Source organism: Phoxinus phoxinus (assembly GCF_949152265.1).
Source record: "Phoxinus phoxinus genome assembly, chromosome: 25".
Classification (NCBI taxonomy): domain Eukaryota; kingdom Metazoa; phylum Chordata; class Actinopteri; order Cypriniformes; family Leuciscidae; genus Phoxinus; species Phoxinus phoxinus.
In genome coordinates, this window is record NC_136900.1 from 22,112,927 (window position 1) to 22,135,246 (window position 22,320).

The following is a 22,320-nucleotide window of genomic DNA, read 5'->3' on the forward strand; positions in this document are numbered from 1 at the left end:
CAAGAAAATAATTCAACACTTGTTGATCTGATAACGTGGACGTGGAGCAGTCTGGCCCGAGCACAGCAAACAGGAGACAAGGTCACACTTTTTATGACTTTTTCAGTGGTGTATTTTATGTTTTTGACTCCATGGGTTCAAGTTCTGTGTATGATCATTCAAGTGAGCTCATGTTTTTGTGCGCGGACTCATGCCTGATGTGAATTTGCAGGATCTTCTTATCAGAACGCAAATTTACGTGGTACCCACGATGACCTACATGAGCGATTGATTTCTCAACCCATTTAGTGCACATTATCTTTTAATATATGATTAGACCTTGCGTTGAAAACTGATTAAAAACGATCATTACATCATTTAAGACACCAAGCAACACTCCCAAAAGACGCCGCTGATGCTGATCCAATTCTTTTTAAAGAAATGACAAAAAATTGCAGTTTGAGCGAGTTAAGTAACAATGTCATTTTAAGTTATCTCTTCTAAAATTACAAATGTTTTTTTTTTGTGCTTTTTTGGCCCTGATTTAGCAATAGCTACTTTTTAAAAATGAAAGAAAATACAACAATTCTGAGTAATTTCTTGACCATAAAAAAATTAGACAACTGTAACTTCCATGTGCATAAGGTATATGTTTTTTTATAAGTATATAGGTATATATACTTATGTTGTATTCAATTAATGATTTGTTTTGTTTTTGAAAAAGTATATTATGGGGATATTAAAAAAAATATTTTCCATTAAAATAGTTTGTCTTGCCAATAGGCCCTACATATAGTCTGATTTCACTACTGCAGCTTCATAATCTGAGGATATAGTGTTTTGTATTATGAATATATACAATTTGTTTGTTCTCTTTACAATAAATCCCACTTATCTGATGTGCCTTTATCACGTGATACATTCGTACATTTTGAGGCCACTGTTTTATTATTACCTAATAATAGCCTATATTATTTCTGCATGCTCAAGCGTTTTTTAGGACTGCAAGTGGTGGTGAAGTTGTGGTCAGGGAGAGGTTAACTGGCTCGAGCTGGTTGGGCTGAGCTCTGACGCGGGGATGGAGAGCTCAGAGATGCGCTTCTGCTCCAGAGGATCCCGCGGCTGAACCTCCTCCGGCTTTCTCCGCTCGTCTGCGCCGACACTTTAACCCACGGGTGAGTCCCGCTCCTTCCGCAGACATATTCAGCGCGTGACGCATCCAATGAGTCGTCACAGGAACGTAAAGCGCGCGCGAGCGTCATGCGTAGTCTATATGATAACATGACAGGTTCATTGAACAGCGTCCAGCGCGTGAGTAACTCCGACAGTTTGATTGTAGTCCTCAACGAGTTATAATGCTTGTGTGAAAATGAGTAAGTTAAAATAGATTTTAAGCACTCAGTGATTGATTATTTGGTCAACATACTGATGTTGCTGCATGTTGAGCCACTCCAATTTACAATAGTAACATGATAACCGCAATTTACTGCAGTTGTTACTTCAGTTTTAGTAATTATCAGCTAATTAAAATGGCAGAAATGTTATGAAATCGTAATCCAGTAGGCCTAGCTGTTAATTATTGATTTGACAGTAGTAACAATACCTAATAACTTGTAACCTTATAACTTTCTGAACGGTTACCATGGTAGGCCTAAATGTTTGCAAAGGAAGTCAAACTTCTTTTGTAAAGCGTAATGATTGTTTGGTCATTTTGTCAACACTGTAAAGACTCCATGAAATCGCTTTGAAATCACTTTATTTCCATTCACAACCATTAATAGAGCGAGTGCACGCCCACTTTTACCCCCCCCCCCCCCCCAAAAAAAAAATAGGAGAATGAAGAAATAATGGTAACACTTTACAATAAGGTTCATTTATTAAACATTATTTAATGTATTAACTAACATGAACAATACATTTGTTACAGTATTTATTAATCTTTGTTAATGTTAGTTAATATGAATAAAGCTGTTCATTGTTTGTTCATGTTAGTTCACAGTGCATTAACTCATGTTAACAAGATTTTAATAAAGTATTAGTAAATGTCAAAATTAACATTAACAAAGATGAATAAATGCTGTATAAGTGCAGTTCATTATTAGTTAACGTTAACTAATGTAGTTAACTAATGTTAACTAATGAACCTTATTGTAAAGTGTTACCGAAATAATTATTTAGAATAATAGTAATGATAATAATGACGAAGATTATATGATGGTAATAATGATAAATATTATTGTGTATTGTTGCTATCATTATTATTATTAATAATGTATAAATAATCCCTGATGGCATTATTATGATATTAATAATAATAATAATTTATATTATACAGATGTAATAATAATAATAAATATCTCATAATTAGCATTTTATCATTGTTTAATGCGGGCTGCATTGTGAATTAACTAATCAAATAAAAATGGAAAATATAAAACCACTGATTTAAAGTTATTGAAACAATATATTTTAAGCTTATGAAAAAATATTCACGTTCAAATATAGTATTTTGAGAGTGTAGTGAGATTGAGAGACATTTGCTGTGTTTTATGGGAGTGGCGGTCACTGTAGGAATCTTATTTTCTTTCTTGCAGTTCTTGATTGGTTGATATTTCTCTTCAGGAATCATGGGTAATGTAGTTCTGCACCAGGAACTGATTTGATAAATTTTTTTTAAAAATGAAGTTGAACTAACGCTGATGGCTTGAACAGAAGCATATATCATATATTGATAACCTTTGAGCTCACGGAAGGTTTGTCTTTAAAGGTTTATATGTTATTGTTTTATAAACATAACTCTTATGGACAAATAAATGGGATTTTCTTTTACTTCCAGTACTTTGGTTGTTATGCGGGAAGTGGCTGGATTCATTCTGAAAGTGTTTTATTGCTTTTGTCCATGGAACAATCTGTCAAGTGTTGTACACATGCGGCCTTTGGAAAATTGTTTACCCCGACAAAGTGTGCAGAATCAACAATTAATTAGCATCCTTTTAATGAGCATCATTTAATGTTTTAAAAGTACAGCCAAAACATCAAGGCTGGTTTGTGTGGGTGGATGAAAGCTGGAGCGATGGAGATCCATGGCATGTTGAGAAACTTTACCAGACCTAAATAAACGCTGGGACTTTCCCAAACCTGTGCTGAACACAATGTCCTGTCGTTAACCATTTTTAACAGAACAGATACAAAATTAACCAAGCCACCTTCCAAATACACAATGCACGTCATGATTTTGCCGAGTTAAACCCGTTCTTGTTGATCCTGGAACAACATTCCTGTCCGAAACTTTTATCCTAACCCTATCCCCCCTAAACCTAACCCTACCCATAAGTTATCATTAAAATAAGAGGGAAGTGACAGATGAATGACACTGATGTAGAAGGACCAGACTCTTGTAAGCCTAAACCTGACATAAACTGTAAACTTGTCCCTCAAATCTGATTGGTTGATTGGAATGTTGTTCCCCTTGGTGAAATCAGGTTCACACATTAATACTTATTATACTAAGTTGATCAAACGTGTATACAGTATATACTACACACACACACACACACACACACACACACACACACACACACACACACACACACACACACACACACACACACACACACACATACACACACACACACACACACACACACATACACACACACACACAAAGGAGATGATTGGGGTCAGTAATTTTTTTATTAATACTTAGTATTATACTTAGTACTACGGCACTTAAATTGGTCAAAAGTGTATATACTACACACACACACACATACACACACACACAAAGGAGATGATTGGGGTCAGTCATTTTTTTTATTAATACTTAGTATTATACTTAGTACTACGGCACTAAATTGATCAAAAGTGTATATACTACACACACACACACACACACACACACACACACACACACACACACACACACACACACACACACACACACACACACACACACACACACACACACACACACACACACACACACACACACACACACACACACACAAAGAGGAGATGATGGGGGTCAGTAATTTTTTTATTAATACTTAGTATTAAACTTAATACTAAGGCACTAAATTGATCAAAAGTGTATTTACTACACACACACACGCACACACACACAAAGAGGAGATGATTGGGGTCAGTCATTTTTTTATTAATACTTAGTATTATACTTAGTACTACGGCACTAAATTGATCAAAAGTGTATATACTACACACACACACACACACACACACACACACACACACACACACACACACACACACACACACACACACACACACACAGGAGATGATTGGGGTCAGTAATTTTTTTATTAATACTTAGTATTAAACTTAATACTAAGGCACTAAATTGATCAAAAGTGTATATACTACACACACACACACACACACACACACACACACACACAAAGTAGATGATAGATCTTCTCCCAGACCCTTTCTTGGCATTTTTGTAATCCGGTTCGAGCAGCTGGTCTCAAGATTTTCCCAGACCTGCCCTGAACCTCAGAACTCTCAGCATGTCCTGTAGTTAACACTTGTTTTCTAACCAAAAGCATGTGCGATGTGTAATGACTCACCCTATACTCATTAACTAAATAGTTTGGGCACGAATTGTGCAGATCATCAAGAGAACTGAAAGAAAAACTTAATTTACCTTCCTTAAAAATGGAATTAATCTGGAAGCGTGTAATATTGAGCAATGACCGTATACAGTTACAGCCGACAGATGAAGGACGAGCACAATAATGGGCTGCTAATGTAAGTCTGATTTCTGAAGACATTATCCATAATCCATTGGTACACTACTGTTCAAAAGTTTGGGGTCATTAATAAAAAAATTATACTTTTATTCAGCAAGGATGCATTAAATTGATCAAAAGCTGACATTAAATACATTTTAATGTTACAAAGGATCTGTTTCAAATAACTGTTCTTTTGAACTTTTTATTCATCAAAGAATCCTGAAAAACTAAAGTAATACTGTTTCCACAAAAATATTAAGATGCACAACCGTTTTCAACATGGATAATAATCAGAAATGTTTATTGAGCAGCAAATCATCACATTATACTGATTTCTGAAGGATCATGTGACTGAAGACTGGAGTAATGATGCTGAAAATTCAGCTTTAATCACAGGAATAAATTACATTTCAAAATAATATTCAAATAGAAAACAGTTTTTTTTAAATTGTAATAATATTTAATTTTTTTGTTCTGTTTTTAAATTTATTTTGATACCAATAATAAATACATTTGTGAGCATTCTTTCAAAAACTTCTAAATCTTACTGACCCCAAACTTGGTGTGTATGTGGTTGTTATGGAGTTGCTATGCATGCTTTTTGACTTCTGAACTATTTGGTGACATAAATGTAAAAATTGATACATTTGTTTTGATTTCATAATGAAGAAGAAAAAAACAGAAACAAGGATGACATTCTTGAAAAGAAAACCTTTTTGAGTAGTTTGGCTTACTCTTGTATATGGAAGCTTGTTTTCTGTCACAGGACAAAAAAGTAATTGCGCCTTTTTATCTCACGATTCTGACTTTTTCCCCCTCATAAATGTAACTTTATAACTTATGTTTACTCACCCTTGTGTCGTTTCAGACCTATATGACCTTTCTTTTGCGGAACATAAAAGATATTTTGAAGAATATTGGAAACCAAACTGTATGCTCTGTAAATATCTAAATACCAATTCATACGCAGCTTCTCAAAAAGATCATGGCCGTTGTAGCCTAAAAGTTCTATGTTGAATTAAATCAAATATTTAGTTCTAAAGCTACTTTTGGTAATGTCTATTCGATTGCAACATAATAATGACTTTAAATGATCTTTTGGGGACCATTTCTCAGCCAAATATGATTGGCGTTGAATTAGATTAATCACCACATTAGATTTAGATTAGATTAAAATTTGATTTGAATCGCTTGACATCCGTAATATTTAAAATCCTTTTTGGGGAAGTTACACAATTATCTTTAAAATTATGACGTGTGAAAATTAGATATGTAAGGAAAATATTTGACTTTTTACTTGATGGTTACACCACCTGACATATTTAGAGTTATTAAAAATAATCGTTTGTGGATAACATAAAAGTTTTTCAAATTCAACATGAAGGGCCCTATTTTAAGGATCTAAGTGCATGGTCTTAAGCGCACGGCTCAAGTGCACTGAGGCCGTGTCCGAATCCATTTTTGCTAGTTTAACGACGGGCAAAATGGTTGGCGCACCCGGCGCATGGTCTAAAAGGGTTGTCCCTATTCTCTTAATGATTAATGGGTGTGTTTTGGACGTAATGTGCAATAAACCAATCAGAGTCTCATCTCCAATTCCCTTTAAAACCAAGTTGCGCACGCACCGTGGTGGATTCACTATTTACATGGTGGAATTTGCAAGCGGAAAAACCGAACGCTTCTCCAGAGCGCAAACGGATCTTTAAATAACAAAATATGTTTTGCGCCATTGACTTTAGACCAGGTTTCAGTCGGTCAATGGCGCAGTCTATTTCAGTTTCATCAAAATAGCAACTCGCCAACAATGCGCCTGAACACACCTCATTTTCAGACCAGCCGCCCATGGGCGCACAAATGGGCACAAATGCATTTGCTATTTAAACAATGTGGCGCAGGATGTGAAAATGATAACTGCGTCAGGCTCAAACTAGAAAAAACACTTGGAGCTGCATTGCGCCGTGTATGATTGGGCCCGAATACAAAGAGTACATTTGAGCAGACTTGCAGACAACATTTTTAAAACAATTTCTCGTTACTTTATCTCAGACACTCTCATTTGTCCCAATAATGTTTTGATTCATAAATTCATGAAAACAACATATGGCAGACACATGATGCTTTCCAAAATTTCAAAAATAGCCCTATTCCCTGAACTTGTAATGGCCTTTCCGCAACAGAACAGAAAGAGATAAAACTCAAGCCAACATTAATACGATTCATTTCAAAACAAATAATCACCATATCCGGCCAAGGTGAGCGTGAACAGTGTCTGTTTTGTCTCAGCAAGGCGTTGAGGCGTTCATAGGCTACAATATGGTGCTAGCAACGCCAAGGTCATGGGTTCGAGTCCCAGGAAAACCATACACTGGCAAAAATTAATTGCTTCGGATTAAAGTGTCTGCAAAATGTGTGTGCGCTACAAAGTTTGATAGAAGTACAGCAGTTGTACCTTCAGATCACTGTATAAAACTGCACTTATATGCCTCATTTGCAGAAAACATTAAAGAGCTTTTTTGGCTCTCGGCTACTTCTGGAACAGAAGAAAAGTTGGGATGAGATCAGTCGCCAACCTACTGGGGTTTATTGATATGGCACTGGTCAAGTTAAGACATCAGGGTTACTTATGGAAGAATTCTGCTAAATCTTTCTTGATAGTCTTGGGAGACGTTTCTGAAGAACAGATCCAATCGTGCTCTTATCAGCTGTATTGTTGTGTGATTGTCAATGTGACAATATCGATAAAAAGCTGATCGGGAATGAATAACAGACGTGAGAGCCAAACCAATGGAAAAGAAAACATGAAATCACTGGGATTCAACAAAACCAGAAACACTATATAAACACAAAAGGACAAGAAATATGAGATATTAGACAGTATGTAATTGGATTACTGTCATATTTGTGAATGCGTCTGTTCTAACCAGCCTTTAGTATGTCTTACAACCATCACTAATGATACAAAAGAATAATAATAAATAAATAAAAAACTAAAAACATTCACGCAATTTATTAATTCATAAATATAATTACAATTTTGGGGAGTCACACCACATGACATCTTGAAATAACTTTGACATTAAAAAAGGTCTAATTATTTAACTTTTTCTGAGACTAATTGACTTTGGCACATGAGGGTCAGTTGAGGTCATCTCTATGATATCACTTCCTGATTATTTAATTTTCCTGCATATTTCTGCTTGTCGGTTGCACCACATGACTTTGATTGGCAGACACAAGTTCTAAGAAATAATAAACAAATGATATTCCAAATTACTTAATAAGTCTTTCTTTTCAGCAAATTCTTTAATGGCTTTTTTTTCTTCATTAAGACATCAAAATAATTTATTTATTTATTTGTACTACATTTTTATTTAAGAACTCATTTTAATTCAGAAATGAAGAACATGCTCATCACAGAAAAGTTGTTTTTATAAGCCATTGTGTGTATAAATTACGTTTTCTATTACATCTTTGAACAGATTAATCGGTCCAGACCAAAAAATCTGCATCATGTTTCTGACTTCGAACCAATTTCGATCAGTTTAAGAACGGCAAAACAAACACCTGCGAAATGGACGTTTTGGAAACTGTGACTCAACTGTCATCCACACTTTTATTCTGGCATGGTTTATTCAATAATGTGTCAGTATTAGCTAAAGTCCTTTCCTCTGAGAATCACAGAATGCCAAAAACGAACAATTTGATTATATATCAGTTGCTAAATGCTTTTATTTTTTTGTCAGAGTGGGTCTTGCAGCATCATGTCTGTTTGGAATCATGTTGCTATTCCATGGGAAAAGTTCTCTTGTTTGTTGAATGCAGGAAGAACTGTCATTTGCACATTTCTTTGAACTAAAAATTCAACTGGGCTTGGCAAAGCTGTGTTTAATTTTCTTTCCCCCTATCTGTGTTATAGTTACAAATATGATCATGCCAGATGTGGCAGAGGAGACATGCTTCACTTAAAACATTTCATAATTTTGACTCTCTGTTACGCCAATTTGCGCAACTGCCAAAAGTTCACGCCGGGGGAACAGTTCCTTTGAGAGTGTGTTTGGTTGTGGCCGGTGTGCTGCCAGCCGTATGCTGCTGTGATTTAATTATTATTAATGGAATGTCTTGTAGGACAAATATTTGTGATTTCTCTGTGCTTCTTACACGCTCTCATTTGTTATAGACAGACAGATACGCGGGGTCGACCCCCGGGGGGTGTTGATCTGGGTCAGATCACTTATCGCTGATCTCTCCACTCGCCTTTCCCAGCCTCGTTTCACTTCTGCTGGCTGTAAGAGAGTCAACAGGTTGGTGCTTCAAGATGTTCTTCACTTTTTCTGAAGAATATCTTGAGTTACATGCAACTGGCAGATGCTTCCAAAGAACTAAATTGTTCCTGAACTAAATTGTCCTGTAGAGCCAATTTCATTGTTGAATTTGCATTGCAGTTCTCTCTACACAGACTTTAAACGCGAACCTGTGAGAAACGCTGATGGCGCTTCAAACGCAATCAATACACACAATAAGAGTTATATTAAACAATATCCTGGCTCTTCCAAGCTTTATAATGGGAGTGAATAGATAGTTTTTGAATCTCCAAAAAGCGTATCCATCCATCATAAAAGTAATGGGGGTTAATAAAGGCCTTCTGAAGTGAAGCGATGCTTTTATATATCTACAATATCTAAAAGAAGATATTTCGAAGAATGTTGGTAACCAAACAATTGTTGGTCCACATTGACTTTCATTATATATAAAAAATACAATGGAAGTCAGTGGGGACCAGAAACTGTTTGGTTACTTTTGTGATCAAAAGAAGATTTTCTTTTGTGGTTACTTTTACTTCCGTTACATGGCCAATACACTGAGACGTTTATGAAAATATATTATTTTGTGTCCTGCAGAAGTCATACCGTCTTGGAATGACATATAAGCAAATGATTCAGGATTTTCATTTTTGGGTGAACTATACCTTTAAAAATCAGTTCTCATGAAGCTTCTTAAATATTGTCAGGAAAATGTATTAGCATGAATTCTCTACTAAATATATATATTTTCCCAGCAAAACAAGTAGATGTGCAGATACTGGCAGCTTTCTCTTTGGGTTGTATTCGTTCCTCGTACCAAGACGATAATGTTGATGATAACCGAAATGTGTGTTCTGCTCTTGATAAGGGCTGGTGAGAGAAGAACAGACAGAAAAAGTGTGAATTTTATGCATTAACCGAGCCAAAACGAGTTCCCACTTGGGAGTCCTGACCTCATTTTTCTCAGTCTGGCTATATTTTGTCAAATCGAGCTCATGAAGTGCTGCCAGGCCAGTCTCATGTTTCTCATCATGTGTGAGGGCTTCTCCTCTTTCAATGATACAAAAACTCGGAATCTCAGAAAGCTGTAAATTAATGCAAGCAGCTTCATTGGCAGCAGCGATGGCACATCTTGCTTTTTTTCTCAAGGAAATTTATGAGATTTCCACCAAACGGGGGAAAATTTGTGCCATTTTATTTTTGGAGAGTTTTGCCAGAATCTAGTCTTAGCTTTTGTCCCATGACCTAAAATAACTTTGATGCTAACTCTGATTTATGTCTTCTATTTGTTCTGGAAGTATATTAATGTCATAAAAAAAAGACATAAAAAATAGCAGTTTTGAAGGAAGTCTTTGCATCCAGTTCTATGGATTAGCCGGAAACACAGCTTAGCCCTTGAAACCCTATCTAATACGCCGTTAATACACTCCATACCGGTTGCTAACTTGCAAATGCACTCTCCAGTGCCCTTGGGCAAGATCCAAGTACGAAATCTGATCTATCTTCATGGAACCACCGTAGCCTGTCAATTCATTTATCCTGAGCGTAATGCACCTCAAGGCATGTTGTGAAAAGGATTATCTCTTATGCAAGGCTATAAATCATATGTAATACTGTCAATCGACTATGAACTGAATTTTTGTTCTTTTTGTATGACAGATTATGCAGTTTCTTGGCTCAAACCTTTCAAAGTCCAATCAGGTCTAATTAGTATGTATGCTTATGTAAGAGAGCGAAGGAACCGGAGCCAGAAGTCTAATCTGGGAAGACAGTCTGAAGCGTCAATAATCCCTCGAGCAATCAAGCCTAAACAAAAAGATTACTTGTACTTTATTATTCTGATGTGCAGCACGGTATTAAGATTGGTCAAAAAATGTAATTCTGTCAACCCTCATGTCGTTCCAAACCCCCTTTCTTCCATCTACGAATCACAAAAAAAAAACACTGGAAGAATGTACTGGAAATCTACTGTACTGGCATTGTATTCCTCAAATCTCATTTGGGAAATCTGAATAAGCACATATTCAAATTTGATGCGCCATGATGTATGACGTAGACGTCCAGCGAGGAGGAGTGAATGTATTTTGGGCCTAATGTGTGAAGCTACAAGTCTGGCTATCACCAGACCAAGCTCAATCTTTTAAGATTGAACATTAGTCTGGAGTCTGCACTGTATTTCTACTGCACAAGAGGCGCGATCAACGGGCAGAGTTCAAATGACTCTGTATGCAATTGACCGTTCGCAAAGACCCGCCCCCTTTAGTTACTGTTGATATGTCCGTCAAGCTACGCCGCTCTCACACACACATCATGTTCTCACGCAGTGAAATATACATCGCGGAGCAGAGAGGAGACTGACATGATGCTGACAGACAGGACAGACCAGCTTACTTTTGATATTAAACACCTTTCAAATTTGGTCATTTTTTAAAACAAATGTAAACAATAAATACAGTTTTGTGGCTCTTTAATGTGTCTGACAGATCGCTGTAGAGCATCAGTTAAAGCTGCTCATGAACCGATCATCTCTTCCTTCTAGTTCATTTATAGCATCAAATAAACATGAATGAACATCAGAAGGAATGTTGTTTTAACCGCGGAAAGATGTCAGTACACTCTCAAGTTCAAATCCTCCCATGTTAATCTACTAACTCTCCTGACTGCTTTGTCGGACAAAATGGTGGATGGCGAAGTATGATTGGTCAGATCACCTGTCAATCAACTCCCTGCGAAGGGTCAATTGGATAGTCCTTCAACCAATCAGACGCAAAAACTCCAGTTTGTACAAAACAAACGTGTTGGTTTGGAGCATTGATCAGCAGTGTTGCCAACTTAGCGCTTTTGTCGCTATATTTAGCGAGTATTCAGACCCCTCTAGCGACACATTTTCAAAAAAGCGACTAGCGACAAATCTAACGACTTTTTCTGGTGTTATTGGTGACTTTTGGCGACTCTCTGATGTGAAAGCAAATATCGTTTTCTCAACAGCGGGTGCTGCCGTGGGTCCCATCCGCGTCCCAAAGCACTCACAGGCGGCCCAGTCCTCGCGCAGCAGCCGCTCCCAGCTGCAGTCAGAGCAGGAGATGTTAACCTCTCCGCCACATGAATCGCGCATGTGCGGGATTCATGTACCAACTTAAGCCTTTGTTGCTATTTTTAGCGACTTTTCAGACCCCGACTTTTTTGCTTTCTCCCTGCCGTCACTCACTGTAGCTGCGTCTACACTGTTGAGCGCACGGCTGCTGACAGACGTGAATGAGCAGTGTTTTTCCACAGACTTATCACTTATCTGCTTTTCTTTGGGTTTTTATTTAAAGAATTTAGTTGGACCATTTTAAGTTCCTTTCTTTCTTGTGCTTATTACTTAATAGACTATCACTAATATCACAGAGCTTAGTTCATCCGGTTCCCGAACTCTCAATTCAGATAATTTTCCACATATGCCCATAGGCTAATTTTTTTTTTTTTTTGTCATTCACTAGACCTATATCATAGTCGTTCTAGCCTATTGTCTGACAAAAAAATATAGGCTATAGGAAATGAGAACAGCTTTATTTTTCATTTGGCTATATTATATTATATTACAATATATTAAATACAGTAGGCCTATGTGAGCATTAATTTAGAGAGAAAACACATTAGGCAAGCAGAACGCAAGTACGACGCGATGACGTCATGAATATGCTAATGACGTATGACGTCATCTAGCGACATTTAGCGACTTTTAGGGAAGGCGTTAGCTACTTTCCTCTGAAAATAGTTGGCAACACTGTTGATCAGCGGTTTGCAGATTGCAGAAGCAGCAATGGCATCGAGAGATTTTTGCAGGTTGTGGAGTGAAAGGGAGTGGTATTTACACCCACTCGAGCGATTAGTTTGCTAAACTAAAGAAGCCATATGAGCATCGTCGAGAGGTTAAAAGGAATTAGATTTGTTGCTTCTCTATCGTCATCGTGTTAAACCCGCCAATAGCGTGTCCGTCAGGTGGATAAGCCAGTTTGTGATTGGTTCCCGCAAATTTGGAAAGGAAGCAGGATCGATAAATGTACAGGTCTGCAGGGCGAAATCAAATCGCCGGCAGATCGGGCTAGGTTTACCCAGTCTATGAAGCTACAAGAAGGTTTAAAAGGGGGGCGTGACCAAAAAAGTTTGAGAACCATGGCCCTAACCCTATACCCACAACCCTATCCCTCAACCCTGTAACAAGTTTTTATTACGCTTCAACTGACTTTAGCTTTTTCCGATGTTTCAGTATGGATGAGAAACTTTTTTTTTTATTCTTTTTTTTTATTATTACAGAGTAAAATGACAAGACAAGCTTCAAACCCCCCACCCACCTCTCCATGCATTCATACCACAATCATCCACACACATTCATAGTGTTATCAAAAAAAATCTAAATAGAAGGAAGCACAAGGCAAACCGAATAACATAAGAACAAATTAAAAAAGTAAATAAATCAATAATACCAATCAAAAATCAATAAACAAAATACCACAGAATTAGCAAAACATATATGCCATGACACATGGCGCATCTTTAAGAAAGTACACATAATATTTATATCTCTAACTCAAGTAAGCAGACATTCCATTTATTTTCATGCTCAGTTATTCTGTTGTTATTTCCTGTTATAATTGTTTCCAGCATATATTTGATGAAATACTCTATTCCTAAAATGTTTTATACATAAATTTGATACAGTTTTAGCTTTAAAAATAAAAATTTGACCCATCAAAATAATCATGTTCAAAAAGTGTATGCATTTACCCTCAAAGACACATAACAAAACATTCTGAGGTGTGATTTGCAAAACAATATCCATAGACCTTAACCATAATTGTATACTGACCCAAAACTTAGCCACATATGGGCAAAAATAAAACAAATGCATCAGGTCCTCCTCCTCATCCCCACAGAACCTGCAACAGGGATCCTGATGGATCCAAATGGATGAGAAACTTTTTGAAAAACACTTGAAAACACTAGTTTGCCCGTGCCTGGTAGATGCCGTAACTACAACATCAGATGGCACATTCACAGACCGCACACAGCTCAATGACATTCCGATGCATATTTCTCACAAAATTGAAAAGTATTTTTTCAATCTGGCAAGTCTTAATCTGATTGGCTGACTTTACGCATCTTCTGGGAGTAAAGGGGACACAGTTTTTATCAGTCTGCTTGGAAACAGTTGTGTTTATGATGTTGATACAACAAGAGCCTTTGAGGATGAAGTCATTGAATTTTGAATAATATCTTTAAAGATATTCAATTTGTTTTCAGGCAAACACGTAAACTAGATAAACTCATTCCTAAATAAACAACTAAAAGAACTGTGTTTGGTTGCCACAGTTGGTTTTGGGAGTTATATCCTTTTTTTTTTTTTTTTTAAAGAGTATGTAGGCCTAGTTCTACTTTCAATGTCATGCGCTTCTATTACGCAGGAAGGTACGCAGAAAAAGCTGATCATTTTACACACTGGTACATTTCAAAAAGAAATATTTTGGGGCGGATGCCAGGGTGGATAATCAGACCACCAGGTATTTTGGCCAAAGGATTTTTCATTTGTGCTGGTATGTCCACACTTACAGTGGACTTACAGCTGTTGCTCATCAAAAGGATTGGATGATGTAAAAAAAAAAAAAAAAGAAACTGCCAAGTTAAGGATCTCAGTGGTTGAAAAGCAAAACACAAAACTCATGTTTATTTTTACATTAGGGATTGTCATACCTGCCTATACCAGTGAAATTTCACAATTCTCTAAACAGAAAGAAAACATAAAATGTAATTGAACACACTCCAAAAAAAAAAAAAAAAAAAAATATATATATATATATATAAAAAATAATTATATATATATATATATATATATATATATATATATATATATATATATATATATATACAAATCAAATTAGAACAATGACATGTAGCTTTGACGTGTATTTCTCAATAGGCTAAACGTAGGCTAAACACTTTAACAAACTGAAAAAAGAAAAATGAGTGTTTTTCTTTGTTTCTTGTTAATAGGCTATTTTGATTCATATTAGGGATAATGGTTAAATGATTTAAATAATTTTATTGCTCACGTACTCTTGAAAATAATTAATCGCTGAACGAATCAGTTAACGAATCCTAAAGAAGATTCGAGTCACTTGAATGAATCAATTGACCCACAGGTCATCCAATCCAAGTTTTTTTATGTATAAATTGCAAACTTATACATAACTACAAGCTCAGGGAAGTTAAGCAAGGTCGTATCATTTACAATGAACAAACAATGATACTCATCCAATCCAAGTGCACCTGTTAACGGACGCAGTGATGACGCCACCGACGCGATGTGTGGAGGCTACACTTAGGTAAAAAAAGTTATTTATCATACATTATCCTTATTCTTGTCAAAACATTCTTAATTGCTGATATTAATGACGTCGCGGACGATAGCACATGTTCGTCTCTCATTTAAAAAAGAAAAGGCTATTTGCTGTAACTTACGTTAATAAACGCCATCCTTCAGGTGTAGAAAAGGTCGCGTTTTGCCTTAAAAATAACCCGGATTAAAAACATTTCGCTTCTAATCCATTATTTGTAGTTTACACATGATGTAAATGGACCTAGTGGCTGTTTGAACAAAGTGTACGGTAAATATCAACAAACAGGGTCATTGTTTAGTAACGTTAAATAGTGATAAATGCCTTAAAATAAACGGTATAAGTGATTTAACTTACTATTTGTATTTGTAAAGGTATTTAGTTAAATAATTATATTTAGGTATATTAATTGTAGGCTGATGTGAAAGCACATACACTGCCTTTAAGGGTAACGTTAAAGGGGTCATGACATGAGAAACCAAATTTGCCTTGATCTTTTGGTATATAAAAGGTCTTTGTACCATTAAAACGTCCTGCAAGTTTCATAGCTTAAGACGTCCTCCCCATTATAAACAAATAATTTATTTAATCAAGCTCTAAATACAGCTCGTTCTGGATCCATGGTAAGAAGTGACGTCACGGTACGAAGTGACGTACCAGCGTTTGCATATATGACCGCCTCCAGCGCAAGACAACTACGCTTAAAGCGCAAGACAACTACGCTTAAAGCGCAAGACAACTACGCTCATTTCGTATCATTGTCGCGCCCGCGCGCCTCAGTTCAGTCGACGGACAGCGAGTGGGTCTGTGTACAGGGAAATTACGATGCCACGCAGATGTGCTGTTCCTGGCTGTGGACAAACAACATCTTTGAATACGCTGCGAAAGATCCAGTCGTCAGGGAAAAATGGATGCACTTTATTTTTTGCGGACGTCCCAGTCACGGCAGTGTTAATTTAAGCGTTTGTTCTATACATTTGAAGGATGACTGTTTTGAGAACAAATCCCAAAATGATGCTGGCTTTGCCAGAAAACTGTTGCTCAAAGATAAGTCCGTGCCGACTATTCTGGGCTCAACAACGACGACGCAAACTGTAAGTAATGTATTTCAAACTTTAAACTACTTTTTAAATACGCTGAATCCGCAAATGTTCTGGCTGGGGGCGTTAATAATTGATGCATAGGCACTGACGTTAGCCAATCATAACAGTGGGCGTTAACACTGAACTCTTAAAGGGGAAACACCCCCAAAACAGACTGTTTGAATCAGAGGATGAGAAACAGGGTGGGAAAAGGTCATAAATCACTACATTTTAAAAGTTTTTTGTAAAAAAAACTATAGTAATACTATAATTGCACCTAAGGGAACATAATAATAAAATAAAAAACCCATGTCATGACCCCTTTAACAGTTAACGTTATTAGTTCATTGAAAAATTAAAATTCTGTCACTACCGTTACTCACTCTATGTCGTTCCAAACCCGGAACGTTAGCTAAGTCTTTCGTTCATCTTCGGAACACAAATGAAGATATTTTTAAAGAAATCTGAGTGATTTCTGTCCCTCCATTGACAGCTACGCAACGCAACTTTGACACTTCAAAAAGTTCATAACGAGATCGTAAAACTAATCCATATAAATTGAGCGGTTTAGTCCAGATTTTCTGAAGAGACAAGACCACTTTATATGATGAACAGACTGAATTTAGGCTTTTATTCACACATTAATGAACTCGCACGAGAATGAACCTCATTGGTCCTTGCTGAAGCTCAAACGTGCTGAGTAACACGAGAATGAACCTCATTGGTCCTTGCTGAAGCTCAAACGTGCTGAGTAACACGAGAATGAACCTCATTGGCTCTTGCTGAAGCTCAAACGTGCTGCGTAACACGAGAATGAACCTCATTGGCTCTTGCTGAAGCTCAAACGTGCTGCGTAACACGAGAATGAACCTCATTGGTTCTCGCCGAAGCTCAAACGTGCTGCGTAACACGAGAATGAAGCTCATTGGTTCTCGCGCGTCAGTGAACATACTTGAGCTTCCATTTATCACACTGATGTGTGCGTTGATGAATGTTTATGTGAATAAAAGTCTAAGTTCAATCTGTTCATCAAATAAAGTTATTGCGTCTCTTAGCTACATATACACTATATATACACTACTATCCATCTGGGACGGTTTCCACAAAAATATTAAGCTGCAAAAACTGTTTTCAAAAATAATTAGTTGTTGTTGTTTCTTGAGCTTCAAATCAGCACATTATAATGATTATTTTTGAAGGATCATGTGACACTGAAGACTGTAATAATGATGCTGAAAATTTAGCTTTGCTGCACAGGAGTAAATTACATTTTAATATGTATAATTTTTTTTAAATATATTTTAAAGTGTAATATTCACAATATTACTTTTTTAGACTTAAAAAACATTCAAAAATCGGAATTATTACAAACTATGAATGGTAGTGTATTCATATTTTTCCCGATTTGTGTGTTACGATACAAAGCATATGGCGTTCTTGCAGGGTTGGAAAGTCCCTTGATATCAAGCATTTTTTCTCTCAAAGGGTTGTTTTTTTGGAAAGCAAAATATTTACAAGAGAGAATTTCTCAAGCACGCAGATTGTTTCTGTGAAGAAAAGAGCTCTCTCATTGTGATTCCCAATGCTACAGTACATAATCGTCTTTTCATTTAAATCCCAATTTTATATCATGCACATTCCTTCCCAAATGGGAAATCCACAATCCGATCTATGTGACCTGTTTGTGTACCTCGATAAGGAGTAAATTTGTCTTCATTCTGCATTCTGTCATGAACAAATGCGCAAAATATGCGAGCATGCTTCATGCATGGTTTGTGTCCCGCAACCTCTCTGCACAGATGGTGATCAGTGATCTAAACGGGCAATGTTCTTGTTTGACCGAGTTAGATGTCATTGTTGTTGAGCTCTGGATGTTGTGTTCTCTTGGTGGGATGACGAAAGTCTGTGAGACTGAAGATCTGTCAGCTCGACTTCATGGAGAGAATATTGAAAGCAGCTACAGCGTTTCTGCCTGCTTCTTGGCACATGTATCCGCTAATGTGTGCTGATGCAAGACAGATGCATTTAAAGGATGCTTTTAGCAAGGGGACCATTACGTGATAAATACACAGATGCACTGCTTGCTTACACACATGATATATGTGAAATTAGGGCTGCCTATGCAGTATTAAAAGTGCAATTAATCATGCATCTGTTTAAAAAAAATAAAATCTGAATTTATCACCAAGCCATGGTGCAAAAGCATATCTTAAACATTACGGTAACACTTTACAATAAGGTTCATTTATTAAACATTAGTTAATGTATTAACTAACATGAACTAACAATGAGCAATACATTTATTACAGTATTTATTAATCTTTGTTAATGTTAGTTAATATGAATAAAGCTGTTCATTGTTTGTTCATGTTAGTTCACAGTGCATTAACTCATGTTAACAAGATTTTAATAAAGTATTAGTAAATGTTGAAGTTAACATTAACAAAGATGAATAAATGCTGTATAAGTGTAGTTCATTATTAGTTAACGTTAACTAATGTAGTTAACTAATGTTAACTAATGAACCTTATTGTAAAGTGTTACCAACATTACTGTATGTATGTAACAGTAATGTATGTGTTTAATTTCATCTTTACTTTACTACTCATAATTTCACTGAAAGTAGTGAAATCTTATGGTTTGAGTCAGATGTTGATTCAGGAATGCTCTGACTCATTCAGGGAGTTAATTTAATAAATGACTCATTAGAATGATTCAAACAATTAGTTTGTTTTAAGAGCCCTATAAAATCCGTTTTATTTTTTCCCAAATTCCGTTTTTTATTTTTGGGAATTCCGTTTTTTTTTTTTACCCTTTACTGTTATGTTAGTCGTAAAAAGAGTGTGCTTTTAATGTTAATTATTAAAATTAATGACCTTAAATTTATTGAAGTGACAAACATCACATTTAATCAGTACTTTTCAGGACAAATACTGCATGATGCAACATAACACTGCACTCGTACTTCCAAGTAACAACAAAATATTAATGCTCATGAGCTTAAAAATATGAATGGTTATATTAACTGGTTAAAACGCAGTGCAGCTGTGTTTGCTGAGCGTCGGCCATTGGCTGTGCTTTGGCAACTGCACGAACCTATGGCGAGGCGGCTCAGACGCGCGAACCAATCAGGCCACTTCGCGCCAGAGCCCGCCAGAATGGGCATGGCTTATCATTTAATTAAGCCCTCATTCAGCCATAGAAATCAGGTTAAATCGACTGAAGCGATCCCCCGATCAGAAATGACAGGAGGGGTTGTGTCGCCCAGATTTGCTTCCCCCGGTCTGCATTTCCCCCAGACATACGTTCTTCTCCCACACAAAAACAGAATTCATTCCAAATATGCAAAATTCCGTGTTAATCACACAAGATTCCGCGGTAATTTGCCAATTCCGTGATTGCAGAAATTATTGGGCCCTACGTTCACACCAAGAACGAGAACTATATTAGTGTCCACATGAATGTGCAATATCTTTTTCATCGTGCACGCTGCAGCTTTTGTCGTCTGCCACTTTGAAGAGATAACTAGTTCACCCAAAAAAGAAAAAAATATATAAAATCTGAGTGATTTCTGTCCCTACGCAACTGACACTCACGCTTCAAAAAGTTCATTAAGAGATCATAAAACTAATGTGTGCTAAGGTTCAAGGCCTCAAGATCCTCAAAAACACGATGCTCTCCAGCAATTACAGTGCAGACACTGTGAAAGCGCAAGTTCAGGTCAGTAAAGATGCGATGAACCAGCAAATCAACTGCTGCGTTGTGTTTTTGAATTTCTACAACAAATCTCATTGTGCAAAGTAAGAGCAAAACTTTGGAGTCTGTACAGCTGCCTCCAGGACAGTCAACCGTTACATCAGGCTTTGTTAGGCGTTGCTAGACTAGACAAAAGCAGTGTCATTGAGCTAGAGAATACAATTTAAACATCATTGTCTGCAGCATTTTCGTAATCAATCCACCATGTTCATATGACTCAGAGCAAGTCTTCAAAATCAGGAACAGCTTCAAGTGCAAATGAGCATGTCTACATTTCATCAAACACTAAAGCAAGCCGCAAAATCCCCTTTCACATTAAATGGCCGACAGAATGGACTGTTTCCTATTGTTTTAAAGAGTCCAAAATGTGGTCACAAGACCCTCGTTCCGGTGATGTCAGTGGCTCGCCTGAAAATCTAAACAACACTTCTAATGCAAACAGCCTTTTGCTGCGATTGCATATTGATTTAAAACAAACGGGAATGGCAAAAAGGAAAAGGGTGGAAAAGGACAAACCAAAAGTGAATGGGGGTTGTTTATGTGCTTGCTAAAATTCATTAAACTTCTAAAACGCTAACAGAAAAAATGTGACCTTAAAGGAATAGTTCACCCCCAAAAATGTAAATTGTGTCATTATTTATCCAAACCACTCTTCTGTGAAATATATGATTACAATGAAAGGGTACTGGATCTCTCAAGCCTAAAGAATTACACTAAAAGCATCATAAAATGGCTCCAATTGAGTTGTGCAAGTTTTGTGTTACAAAAAAACTATTATTTAATGAAAATCTTACTCGCCTCGGCACTTTCTGTTGGACTTCATGAGAAAAGTAATGATGTCTGATTCATCAATGCATCATTTTCGTGTGTCAGAACATTCCAATGAATCACTTCATGAGTGATTCATTCATGAATCTCATACCCCACTGATCCAGTCATATTCATAGTTCATGAATCACACTGACCTCTTTTATTACTATTTTATGCTGTTTTTGCTTTCTTTTGAAGTTTGACAGCACCGTTCCCCATTGACTTTCATTATATTGAAATGAAGTGTTCTTCAGAACACACCTTTTATGCTCCATGAAAAGTCAAATGGTTTTGAAACAACATGAGGGTGATTAAATTACAGTGTATTCATTTTTTTTATGAATCCTCCATTCATATAAATGGTTAGCAAGCATTTCTGGCTTTATAGATTCCACCTGTGCACGATTTTCCTCTGTATACATGCTGGCATATAGAACCAGACTACCGTACTGTAATTGTTCCCAGCATCTCCCTCTTGCCGCTTTACTGTGACGCTGTTGTAGATCTGGCCTCTGGGTTGTTTTACAGCTCTAAATACATCCCCATACAGCCACCTCAAAGTATGCAACATGACGGCGTTATGATGGATTACCCGCAAAACTCTGTCGTACACAAACCCGCAGCTCAACCCCTGCTCCTCTGCTCGTTTATTTTCATGCCGGGAAGTGGGAATACACTTCATCACTTTTCAAAACCATAATATATAGATGTAGTAGGGGTGTGTGATATTGACAAAAAACAGTGTTTAAGATATTTCCTGGGATTTTGTCAATCACGATAATTAGACAATATTTTGCTGAGTGTGTTTCTGTGCTGGTAACTTAGCTGGACTTCCAAAGCTATTTATATTCTTCATAATCTGTACGGTGGTGGCATTTTATATCATGAATATGAGTCATTTTATTTCACGATAACAATCACAATATAGTTATTTTTGCTTTAACTGGGCTTGATGGTTCCTTTTCCCCCATCAAGGAACACCTGCAGAATCTTTAGGGACGCAACTAACAATTTTTGGTAGCTAAACATTTGGTGCATCCCTATTATGAGGCAAAATTAGCCCCTTAAACTGATTTCCAGGAGAGGTTTTCTACCCTTATTAGATGTATGCATCATCTTTTGTCAAATTCTTACGTTTAATCAATACATTAGGCTAATTTAGAATAAGACATTTATAAGCTGTTGATAATCAAATGGAATCAATATCAACAAACTCAATTTTTGCACGGCAGAAGTGGCACAGAAGCTGCATCTGAAGCACCAT

The 22,320-nt window shown here is 36.7% G+C and overlaps 1 protein-coding gene across 7 annotated transcripts in view; it reads left to right on the forward strand.

The window, feature by feature from the left end:
- The first annotated feature begins 1,027 nt into the window (after positions 1-1,027).
- The window catches only part of znf469 (zinc finger protein 469), a 288,811-nt gene continuing 267,518 nt past the window's right edge, over positions 1,028-22,320 (forward strand). For 3 of the 7 annotated variants that reach the window (XR_013796564.1, XR_013796565.1, XM_079604121.1), the window contains exon 1: positions 1,033-1,154. The gene's annotated coding sequence lies outside the window, so the exon portion shown is untranslated. Of the gene's footprint in view, positions 1,155-15,336; positions 15,397-22,320 lie in introns of those variants that run through there. The other 4 variants (XM_079604120.1, XM_079604122.1, XR_013796566.1 and 1 more) reach the window with 3 other exon arrangements.